Source organism: Triturus cristatus, chromosome 8 (genome assembly GCF_964204655.1).
Source record: "Triturus cristatus chromosome 8, aTriCri1.1, whole genome shotgun sequence".
Classification (NCBI taxonomy): domain Eukaryota; kingdom Metazoa; phylum Chordata; class Amphibia; order Caudata; family Salamandridae; genus Triturus; species Triturus cristatus.
In genome coordinates, this window is record NC_140591.1 from 1334146720 (window position 1) to 1334158835 (window position 12116).

At 46.3% G+C, this 12116-nt stretch overlaps 1 protein-coding gene across 2 annotated transcripts in view; it reads right to left on the reverse strand.

Moving 5' to 3' along the window:
- Positions 1–12116, reverse strand: part of TMPRSS15 (transmembrane serine protease 15) — a 1488231-nt gene that overhangs the window by 143041 nt on the left and 1333074 nt on the right. The window lies entirely within an intron of this gene.

The following is a 12116-nucleotide window of genomic DNA, read 5'->3' on the forward strand; positions in this document are numbered from 1 at the left end:
AGTCCTGTGTGTAAACATAGAAGTATGTTTCTAGAGACGTTGAAAAGTAAAGAAACTTATTTTGCCATAGTAGAAACGTGCAGTAATAATCGACTATGCCAATTAAGGTACAGTGTTAGATTTGGGGGTCTCTAGTTGGCAAAGGTAGGTACCTGTGACAAATAGGGACCCTTGCGTCTAGTCAGGGTAAAGAGGTACACTCCTAAAACAACCCCTGCTCACCCCCTTGGTAGCTTGGCACAAGCAGACAGGCTTATCTCAGAGGCAGTGTGTAAAGCATTTGTGAACACATACAGTAATCAAGTGACAACACTACAGATGGACACCACACAAGTTTTATATAAAAAATAAGTATTCTTTATATAGATTTATCACAAGACCATAAACGACAAAAATCCACATTACTGTTACTTTAAAATGGTAGAATTTAGCTTAGTTCTCTTAAGATGGTAAAGGCGACACTCAGAGTTCAATGTACCTTAGATGCGACACGCAGGGCAACGAAAGTATTGCAAAGACGGTGATGTGTTGAAGATCCGGTGCAAATAAACAAAGATGGCGCTTTCTTCTTGATGCAATACGCTTCCTGATGATGCGACGGTGCCTGATGCGACGTCGATCCTCTTCTCCGGTGATGTGAGATGTTTCCTCACGATGCGAGCCGCGACACGCTTCCCAGTGATGTGGCGGCGTCTGCGGCAACGTCGATCCTCTCCCCTGGCGATGCGAGTTGCTCCCACAACGATGCGAGCCGCGACCTGCGACACTCTTCCCGGGGATGCGGCGGTGTCTGCGGTGACGTCGATCCTCTTCTACGGTGATGAGCCGCGACAGGCCCTGCGGCACGCTTCCTGGAGATGCAGCGGCATCTGCGGCGACATCGATCCTCTTCTCCAGCAATGAGCCGCGACAGGCCCTGCGACACACTTCCCAGGGATGCGGCGGTGTCTGTGGCGACGTTGATCCTCTCTCCTGGCAATGCGAGGCGCTTCGGAGGACCTGCATTGACTCAACGATTCTTCTGTGACCCGCTTCCCGGAGATGCAGCAGCGCCTGCTGCGACGTCGATCCTCTTCTCCTGCGATGCGAGGCGCTTCGTGTTGAAGCGGCAGCGGCAGTTCGGCGACACGCTTCTTGTTCTTGAGTCGCGCTTCCAGCCCCTTGCGACATGCAAGTCCTCAAAAAGTCCAGCAGGCACTTCAAGAGCACTCTTGGGGAGCTGGTGGGTGAAGTCTGTTGTCCCTGAGACTTCAGCAGGAGGCAAGCTCTTTTCCAAGCCATTGGAGATCCTTCACAAGTTGAATGAAAATGCACACAAAGTCCTTTCTCCTTTCTTTGGCAGTCAGGCAACCACTGCAGGCCAATCCCCCAAGCAGCACTTCAGCTTAGGGATAGTCTCTCCTCAGTTTCTTCTGGTTCCTCTCCTCAGCAAAGGTTTCTTCTTGTTCCCAAAGTGATCTAAAGTTCTTGGGTTTGGGTCCCAATATTTATACCCAGTTTCTCTTTGTTCTCTAAAGGCAGAGAGGCCTTTGCCTAGTCCAAACCAGTTCTGGTCAGTCCTGGAGCACTTTGTTTAGATGACTCCTTCTTTCAGAGTGCAGGGCAGAGACATCAGATGCACCACAGGAGGTGGAGCCAGCATTGTGGAGGGAAGGCACAGCCCTATTCAGGTCCCAGGTGCAACTCCTCCCACCCATTTATATGCAGTTCTCTCTATTCAGCCCTGTGCTGAGTCACCCTGCCTCCTGGAATTTCCCCAGCCCCTCTCACTCAAACTCCAGTCAAGGAATACACAGCCTAGCAGAGGCAGGCTTGGATGGTTAGACAAGAAAATACCTACTTTCTAAAAGTGGTATTTTCAAACACAGAATATTAAAACCTACTTCACTAAAAGATGCATTTTATCATTCTGAGTTCAGGCACACTAAATTCGAATTTCTACCATGTTCCCTGAGTCAGTTAGGATTATAAGATGTAATAATCAAACTGCCCATTCTGGCCTATGGAGAACAGTTAGCCTTGCAATAGTGAAAAATGAAAATGGCTGTAATTCACTATTAGAACATGCCACACACACCAGGGCATGTTCTACCTTATACTTACAATGCACCCTGCCCTTGGGCCTACCATAGGGGTGTCTGATATGAAGAAAAGGGAAGGTTTAGGGACTGGCAAGTGGGTGCACTTGCCCAGTCAGCATGACAGTACCAGACTGCACGCTGGCTCTGCAATGGCAGGCCTTAGACGCACTTTTACAGGCTGCTTCTGTGGGTGGCACAACCAGTGCTGCAAGCCCACCAGCAGCATTTGTATTTACAAGCCCTGGGCACTCCTGGTGCACTGTACTAGGGTCTGACAAGTAAACCAAATCAGCCAATCATGGAATCACCAATCAATACATTTACAACAGGGAGCACTTGCACTGTGGCATTGAACAGCAGTGGCACAGTGCCCAAAGCATCTAACACCAGCAAAAACACATGAGGCTACAGCAAAAATGGAAGGGAGACCCACACCAAGGTGCCAGGTCTAACATACAGAATATCTGATTGAGTGAACTTGGTAAAAACAAGAACTGTAAGAAGGATATGATAGTTGATCCCATCCAACCACTGCTTTACATAAATACTAATGCTAGTCCTAACAAAGATAACAAAGGAGAAAATAAAAGGTAGAAATGAATAAAATAACAAGTGGTATAATCAGAGAAAAGTATTTTCATACATACTAGTATTATAAATAACAGCTAAAGTCCTTTCGTTCATTAAGTCCCTTGGGACTGATCAAATCCAGTAGTTTCATCCAGTAAACTTCTCTTTGACGAAGATACTTGTTATTGTCTCTGCCCTCTTTTAATGGTACTTGTTCTAGTACCAAAAATCTCAGTTGGCTTACATTGTGATGAAGTGTGATTTTTTGTTCATATGTTGCTTTTATGTTCTGTCAATCTCATTTTTATTTTGCGTTCAATTTTTCGCACATACATGAGTCCACAGGGGCATTTCAATAAATAGATTCAAGTAAAATGCTTCCTCTATTATAGAGTTTATGTGTAACTGAGGGTTTGTGTAGGAAGTTGAGTTTGCATTGGAATCTGAGTTAGCAGAGTTATCGCAGCGGCTAGGAGTTACTGAGTTCAATGCTGGTTGCTCTGTTGTTGAAGGATTGCAAGCTGCCAACACTTGGTTATCTGATTGTTTGATCATTGGTGTAAGATTCTTTTTTGTTTGTCGAGTAGTGCCCACAACATTTCTGGTAGTGAGATCAGTTTGTCGATCAGTTGGGTGCAAGAGCAGAATTGGCTCACTTCTATCTCGCCAAGTTTGTGTTCTAGCAAAGTTAGCCTAGATCATAGGTCCACTAGGCTTGTAGCAATTGACTGAATTAGGACAATCTGGAGCTCCATTTTTTGTGATTGCCGAAGAAGAACTTTGGCTATTGTGTCCTGTTTAAACGATGAATATTCCCGATTTGAGGTTACTGAGCTTCCCGGGCTGGCTGAAGAACTGACACCTTCGTGGGAGTAGTGCAGAGAATTGAGAATACTTGTTTCTCTCTTGATTAGTGGCATTTGGTCCAAAGAAGCTTCCATTTGTCCATCTATCTGACTTTCTAATGATGCTAAAAACTGGTCTGATTGCTCCCCTGCTCGAGGTCTAGTGTGCTACGCCACCTTTGTGCCTTGAGTGGAGATTGTAGCTTCCGGGATGTTAGAGAGCTTGACTGGATCTCAGTTCTCTGAGGGGGGGAAGTTGTGTGGATTTGCACTGTTGTTGAAAAGCGATTATTTTGAGAGATCCTCCAACTTGGATCGCAGACTTGATAGAGTGTTAGGTGGGAGTTTACACGCCAGAATTTGCCTGTCATGGGTTCAGTGGGCTCTGGGCTCATAGGAGGTGACCTGTCTAGGGATAGTGAATGCCTTGTGACTTCCTTTGGGCTTTTCGCGAGGTGGGGATTGGGACTCACGGTTTGTGTGATTTTGTTAAAGTAGTTTTGAATTTGACCCCGGAGATGGGGGAGAGGCGGCATGATATTAGATCCTTCCTTTGTAGGGCTGCTCCTCAGATAAGTTTAGGGGCCCATCGCTGGATGAGTTTGTGATTGCGGTTGGGTAGCACCTGAGGGCTCGTGTTCCTTACTATCCCGCCTCCCTTCACACTTTCCTTCAAATTCTGGGCTCAGCTGCTGACTCTCTCGGTACGGGCACGTGCTCTTATTGGAGTGGTCTATTTGTCTATTTCTGGATGGGTTTCTTGCCGGATTTCTCTTTTTGACCATGCTATTAACTGTGCTGCTGTGCCAAAAATGAAGTGTTGCACCGCTGTTTGCCGCTATTTGCCGGTGGCTGATAAAATCCCCTTTTGGAGCCTTGAGTCCTTGTGTCTATCTGGGCAATTAAGCTCAGAGACCGAATAATCATGGTGGAAAGGAGAAAGGAGGCTAAGAGGGTAGTAGGCAGGAGGGATGGGCTAGGCGGGCAGGATGAGGGTCTTAAGTCTGAGGTTGAGCTTCCCCCCAGCAGCTGAACTCTCCCTGGGCGCTCCCTTTAATACTCAAGCATGCTGTGTGCAGGGCTAGGCACCTACCTCCTATTTTCCTAGCTGCGGGGTGGCTGGCACTGTTCCTGGGACACGCTGGCCCTAGCTTGCAGTCCTTGTGCCACCCTGGGCAGCATACCGGCAGGGTCTGTGCCAAAGCCCCCCCCCCCCCGGGCACTCTTCTAACCCATGAAAAGCTTCCACGGGCCCAGTGTTTTCGGTTGTTTTCTGCCTCAATCTTAAATAAAGTGAGCGGTTAACCAGAGTAGAGAGCAGCAATGCTTTGTGGAGCCAGAATCGAGTGGGGAAACTCACGCAGGCGCAGGCTGCAGCCGGAACCAACCGGGCCACCTCACTTAACAGCCGCCGTCTGACGACAGCCGTACTTGCTGGGCAATGGCCGGCTTAACCCCTTCTGCTGTCTTCTGCTACCTGGAAGTAGGCCGGGGGTGGTCTGGATTCAGCGGATTCGGTGCGCGCTGGCTGAGACAGGTGAGGAAGCCCCCTGCCACCTGTAACTCATGGAAGCCAGTAGGGCTGCCTGCAGAAACCTCTATAGAAGCCTGTAGAAGCCGGTAGAGCCGCAGTATGTCACAGTTTGGAGCTGAGCTGAGCTCCTTTGTGGCTGCTCCTCCTCCAGTGTTACATGTCACCACGTCACACTCTAAAATGCCGTGCCCTATTATATACTAGAGACTGAAAGGTAGTTTTGATCCCCTGCCCTATTATGTAATACGGCCTTATAGGGGAGGTCATACCAATTATAGGGGTACCCTATCCCATAGTGTACCCTAGTGTATGTAGCTGTTTTCACTGTATTCTAAGTGTGTTTTCAGCATAGCACTGGCCCTGGGCCTGGTTGGCTGAGCCAAGGACACCCACAGGCAATAAATGGGGTGCCCAGAGCACAAGGATGACTTTGCAACAACCATGTAGGGTGTAAATGCCTCCAATCTGCCCACCCAAATGGAGCTGAAAGCCTACCAGAATACCATAGGGAAGCACATGTGAGAAAAAGAATGAAATTATATAAATGTATATAGCGCAACAAATCCTAAAGGCTTTCAAGGCATCATCCTCAGAGTACACCTGTCCACTGCCCTCTCCAGGTTACAAAGAGAATAGCCAGGCTTTTAAGGCCTTCATAAAAGGAGTATGCAGTTTCATACTGGTCAGATGGAGGGGGAGGAATTTCAGATTTTGGCAACCGCAAGCGAAAAAGATCTGCCTCTCCATTTCTTCCTCTGAACTCTATGAATTGTGGGTTGCTAATTGGAGAAGTCTACTAGGGGACTACCATTGGAACATGGTTTTGATTCCCCATGGTTGAGAATTATACTGTGCTTTATGAACAATACACATGGCTTTAAAGGTGACACACTTCTGTAAAGGAAGCCAGTGAATTTCACACAATACTTTTGAGACTGACATACAATTCTGGATATCTAATGTCAGCCTTGCCACTGGATTTAGCACCATTTGGCTAGAGTTCTCTAGTTAGCGTCCAAATAGAGTCCATTGTTATGGGCAATTTTGGATGAGAATAGTGCCAAGGCCACATGTTTCCGAGCAGGGGAAGGAATACAAGGAAAGATCTTCTGCAAGGTTCGGATGATCTTGAAACAGGTCGCCACAGTGCAATGGACCTGAAGATCCAAAGACAGGTCACTGTCTAGGATAAGTCTTAGTTTGTAGGGGAGGTAATGTCCCCAGCCTATCTGGCCACCAATTCTGGTTCCACACAGATGATTGACTCCCAAACATCATTACCTCTGTCTTCTACCCATTCAACTTTAGGTAAATCTTGCCCATCCATAGGAGCACTGCCTTCATACAGTTGCTGAAGTTGGCCACTGTGACATCCATCTCCTTTTAGATGGATATGATGATCTGTGTGTCATCAGCATACAACATGACCTATAGCCTTAAGGAGCATATAAGTTTGGCCAAAGGAGCGAGGAATAGCATACAGCTCAGGGAGGACCCCACATGGCAAGGAGAAAGGGTCAGATTTGAACTTGCTTACTGTCACCATCTGTGCTTTTTCTGTAAGGAATGAAGTAAGCAATTTCAAGGCCATATCTCGTATCCCCAAGTACTGCAAGCGTTCAGTGAGTAGGGTAGGCCTTGGTCAATATGTTACTTTAGGACTTTTTCTGCTAGGAGTCCCTCGATGCTCTTCACGAGGCTGAATTCGGTGAGGGTGCACTGGATTGCTTTTGAGAGAGCTCCTGGTCCAACTCTGGAAGTCAGGCCTCCGGAGCTTTTCAGTGGAACGGACCTGGCCGATTTGCGGTTGAAGGTGGCCGGCTTGGCTCTCGCAGTTGAGTCAGTACCCTTATGGAGTTTTTTTCCCAAAGTTCTCCAAACATCTGGAACTTCTTCCTGGAGTACCTCTTGAGGGTCCAACATGTTCACAACACAATCGAAGGGTCTGGAAGCTCCAAGATTGTCTTTGAAAGCTTGAGACCAAAATTCCCACAATGCAACTGAACACAACCCATACAAATCCACTGGCCGCACTACAGGCAGAAGATTCTTGGTGGTGATGGCCCAGGTGAGCTCTGTTAACCTGTAGCTTGCAGGTAGTCCACTCTTTAATCCTTGTGAAGCGAGGTATATCCACAGGGTTGGATTTCCAGATAATGGAGCAGGCGCAGTCAGTCAGAATTAAGGGCGTAATGATGCAAATCAAGTTTTCAGCTTGGCAAACCTTCTTCTTCTCTTAGTTTCAAGCAGAAGATCTGAGAGACGCTGCTCCTCTCACATATTTATTCAGTCTTCTCTGGGGTCACACAGGAGAGCACTCCTTTCCAATGAGGTGCAAGGCAACACCGCAGAGCATGACAACTTCCTCCAAAGTGTTGCATATTCTTCTCCCAGAAAGCACTAGTCCTCCAAGACTCAGTGTGGTAGAAATCTCAACAGAGTAACAAGAACTAGCTAAACCAACCTCCAGTATGGATTATTTCCATACCTCTCCTCTCCCTAACATCTGCAGTTTCCTTCCTTAAGCTCCCATCTGGCTGAGTCAGAGGGGATCGGGGTAAAATGACCTGGCATTCTCTTCCTGTCCTATTCCTCCTTTAAAGCTTCATGCTTTCCAACCCCTCTGCTCTGGCCTTCCTTTGTAGCAGATCCCTCTCCCTGGTGAGCCACTTATCACGTCATCAATGCAAACTGGCTAATCCTGTTAACTCTAACAAATCAGGGAAGATCAGAAGGAAGGCTGAATTTTGGCTTACGTACAAGAAAGTTTTATAACTTTTCTGTATATTTTAGAATAAATTCAACAATAACATATTATTGGATTTATCAATACCATTCTCCTAAGTTCTTGAATGCTATTTTCAGTTAGTTCCTAGCAATATTTATGCATTCATAAACTATTGCAATGTTATCCTATGTGGCTGGGGATCTACAATGGAGAAAATGAATTGTTCAATTTCTCCAACACCAGAGCATTTAAAACATCTTTTATAAGGACCCTTCTTATAGTTACATGATCCCCCATCTCCGGGACACCTAGAGGAGACCTTTGAGGTTCTGAATATGCAAAGCTAATGCAGATCCACACTCCACAGTGCTCAAAGAATCAATCGATTTTTGGAGAAGCTTTACTACAATGGGGGAAGTGGAGTGTGTAATTTCTCGATCTCCAGGTCATATAAAAAATCTTTTTTAAGGCCCTCCTTATAATTACATTCCCCCCCACACACACACACCCCTGGGGCACATAGGGGCAACCTTGGGGATTCTGAATATACAAAGATATTGTAGATTATCGTTTTAAGTGCCACCAAAGTCGAGTTTGCAGTGAATGTATGTTTAAAAGCAGTGCTGCAACACAGGGCTGCATTTAAAATGACCTCTGGCAGACAGCAATGCACATATGGAAGTGCAGAAAGGGCTGCTGGCCTCTAAACTGCCATGCCCTATTATATACAAGAGTCTTATAGGTAGTTGTATTACCCATGCCCTATTTTCTACCAAGGACTTATAGGGTAGGTCATTCCAATTGTAAGTGTACCTTAATATATAGTATATCCTCATGCATGTGTGTGTTTTCACTTGTGTTTTTAACATAGCCCTGGCCCTGTGACTGGTTAGACAGAGTCTATGGACAGTCAGAACCCTTTGCCACCAGTACCAGTCAGCCAAGCATGGAGGTGTACAGGGCACACAGGATGACTTTGCAACATAGAGTATGAGTGAGAATTAGATATTACTAAGTCTGTGGAAGTAGTAGTAGTGTTTAGTGTGTCTCAGGCATTCCTGTTTTCCCATTCACACCACCTTCTTCTGCAGTTACACCCTTTTTGTACCCACATCTTTCTGGCATCTTCCATTAAAATATCCCAAACCTTATATTTATCCCTGTTTAGCACTTTCTTTTGGCTCGGCTATACGTACCCATTCAACTTTAGGTAACTCTTGCCCATCCATAGGAGCACTGCCTTCATACAGTTGTTGAAGTTGGCCACTGTGACATCCATCTCCTTTGAGATGGATATGATGATCTGTGTGTCATCAGCATACAACATGACCTTTAGCCTTAAGGAGCATATAAGTTTGGCCAAAGGAGCGATGAATAGCATACAGCTCAGGGAGGACCCCACATGGCAAGGAAAAAGGGTCAGATTTGAACTTGCTTACTATCACCATCTGTGCTATTTCTGTAAGGAATGAAGTAAGCAATTTCAAGGACATATCTCGTATCCCCAAGGACTGCAAGCATTCAGTGAGTAGGGTAGGCCTCGGTCAATATGTTACTTTAGGACTTTTTCTGCCAGGAGTCCCTTGATGCTCTTCACAAGGCCGAATTCGGTGAGCGCGCACTGGCTTGCTTTTGAGAGAGCTCCTGGTCAAACTCTGGAAGTCAGGCCTCCGGAGCTTTTCAGTGGAACGGACCTGGCCGGTTTGCGGTTGAAGGTGGCCGGCTTGGCTCTCGCAGTTGTAGTCAGTACCCTTATGGAGTGTTTTTCCAAAGTTCTCCAAACATCTGGAACTTCTTCCTGGAGTACCTCTTGAGGGTCCAATATGTTCACAACACAATCGAAGGGTCTGGCAGCTCCAAGATGGTCTTTGAAAGCTTGAGACCACAATTCCCACAATGCAACTGAACACAACCCATACAAATCCACTGGACGCACTCCAGGCAGAAGATTCTTGGTGGTGATGGCCCAGGTGAGCTCTGTTAACCTGTAGCTTGCAGGTAGTCCACTCTTTAATCCTTGTGAAGCGAGGTACATCCACAGGGTTGGATTTCCAGATAATGCAGCAGGCGCAGTCAGTCAGAATGCAGGGCGTGATGATGCAATCAAGCTTTCAGCATGGCAAACCTTCTTCTTCTCTTAGTGTCAAGCAGAAGATTTGAGAGACGCTGCTCCTCTCACATATTTATTCAGTCTTCTCTGGGGTCACGCAGGAGAGCATTCCTGTCCAATGAGGTGCAAGGCAACACCGCAGGGCATGACAACTTCCTCCAAAGTGTTGCATATTCTTCTCCCAGAAAGCACTAGTCCTCCAAAACTCAGTATGGCAGAAATCTCAACAGAGTAACAAGAACTAGCTAAACCAACCTCCAATATGGATTATTTCCATACCTCTCCTCTCCCTAACATCTGCAGTTTCCTTCCTTAAGCTCCCATCTGGCTGAGTCAGAGGGGATCGGGGTAAAATGACCTGGCATTCTCTTCCTGTCCTATTGCTCCTTTAAAGCTTCATGCTTTACAACCCCTCTGCTCTGGCCTTCCTTTGTAGCAGATCCCTCTCCCTGGTGAGCCACTTATCACGGCATCAATGCAAACTGGCTAATCCTGTTAACTCTAACAAATCAGGGAAGATCAGAAGGAAGGCTGAATTTTGGCTTACGTACAAGAAAGTTTTATAACTTTTCTGTATATTTTAGAATAAATTCAACAATAACATATTATTGGATTTATCAATACCATTCTCCTAAGTTCTTGAATGCTATTTTCAGTTAGTTCCTAGCAATATTTATGCATTCATAAACTATTGCAATGTTATCCTATGTGGCTGGGGATCTAAAATGGAGAAAATGAAATGTTCAATTTCTCCAACACCAGAGCATATAAAACATCTTTTATAAGGACCCTTCTTATAGTTACATGATCCCCCATCCCCGGGACACCTAGGGGAGACCTTTGAGGTTCTGAATATGCAAAGCTAATGCAGATCCACACTCCACAGTGCTCAAAGAATCAATCGATTTTTGGAGAAGCTTTACTACAATGGTGGAAGTGGAGTGTGTAATTTCTCGATCTCCAGGGCATATAAAAAATCTTTTTTAAGGGCCCTCCTTATAATTACATTCCCCCCCACACACACACACCCCTGGGGCACATAGGGGCAACCTTGGGGATTCTAAATATGCAAAAATATGGTAGATTATCGTTTTAAGTGCCACCAAAGTCGAGTTTGCAGTGAATGTATGTTTAAAAGCAGTGCTGCAACACAGGGCTGCATTTAAAATGACCTCAGGCAGACAGCAATGCACATATGGAAGTGCAGAAAGGGCTGCTGGCCTCTGAACTGCCATGCCCTATTATATACAAGGGACTTATAGGTAGTTTTATTACCCATGCCCTATTTTCTACCAAGGACTTATAGGGTAGGTCATTCCAATTGTAAGTGTACCTTAATATATAGTATATCCTCATACATGTGTGTGTTTTCACTTGTGTTTTTAACATAGCACTGGCCCTGTGACTGGTTAGACAGAGTCTATGGACAGTCAGAACCCTTTGCCACCAGTACCAGTCAGCCAAGCATGGAGGTGTACATGGCACACAGGATGACTTTGCAACATAGAGTATGAGTGAGAATTAGATATTACTAAGTCTGTGGAAGTAGTAGTAGTGTTTAGTGTGTCTCAGTCATTCCTGTTTTTCCCTTCACACCCGTTTTGTACCCACATCATTCTGGCATCTTCCATTAAAATATCCCAAACCTTGGGGCAGATTTATAAGCCCTGTGCGTCACTTTTGCGCCGCCATTGCGTCACTTTTGTGACGCAGCGGCGGCGCAAAGCCAGCGCCATGCTGTGGCAGATTTACAACGTGACGCATCTAGGGAGATGCGTCACGTTGTAAAGCTTGCGCCACATGTGGGCGTACCTGCACAGGGGGGGCGTTCCGGCGCAGGAACGCCTCCGAAAAGTGGCTGAGTGAAATCTAAAAGATTTCACTCAGTCACTTTTCCGGCCATGCTGCGTCAAATCCCTGCGCCTGCTTGAAGCAGGCGTAAGGATTGACGCAGCATGTTAGGGATAGGGGCACCCGAGCCTTGCTGGAGCTGCAACTCCAGCAATGCGCCAACCTTACGCCGGCAGATGCGTCATGCATCTGCTTGTCCTTGCGCCACGATGCACCGCATTGTAAATGCGGCGCATCGTGCGGTGGCGCAAGGGCAAACTTGTGTGACGCATCTTTCCTGGCGCATCCCTGCTGATTTGCAGGGATGCGCCAGGGAAGATAAATCTGCCCCCTTATATTTATCCCTGTTTAGCACTTTCTTTTTACTCTGCTATATGTACTTTCTTCACTTCCCCAT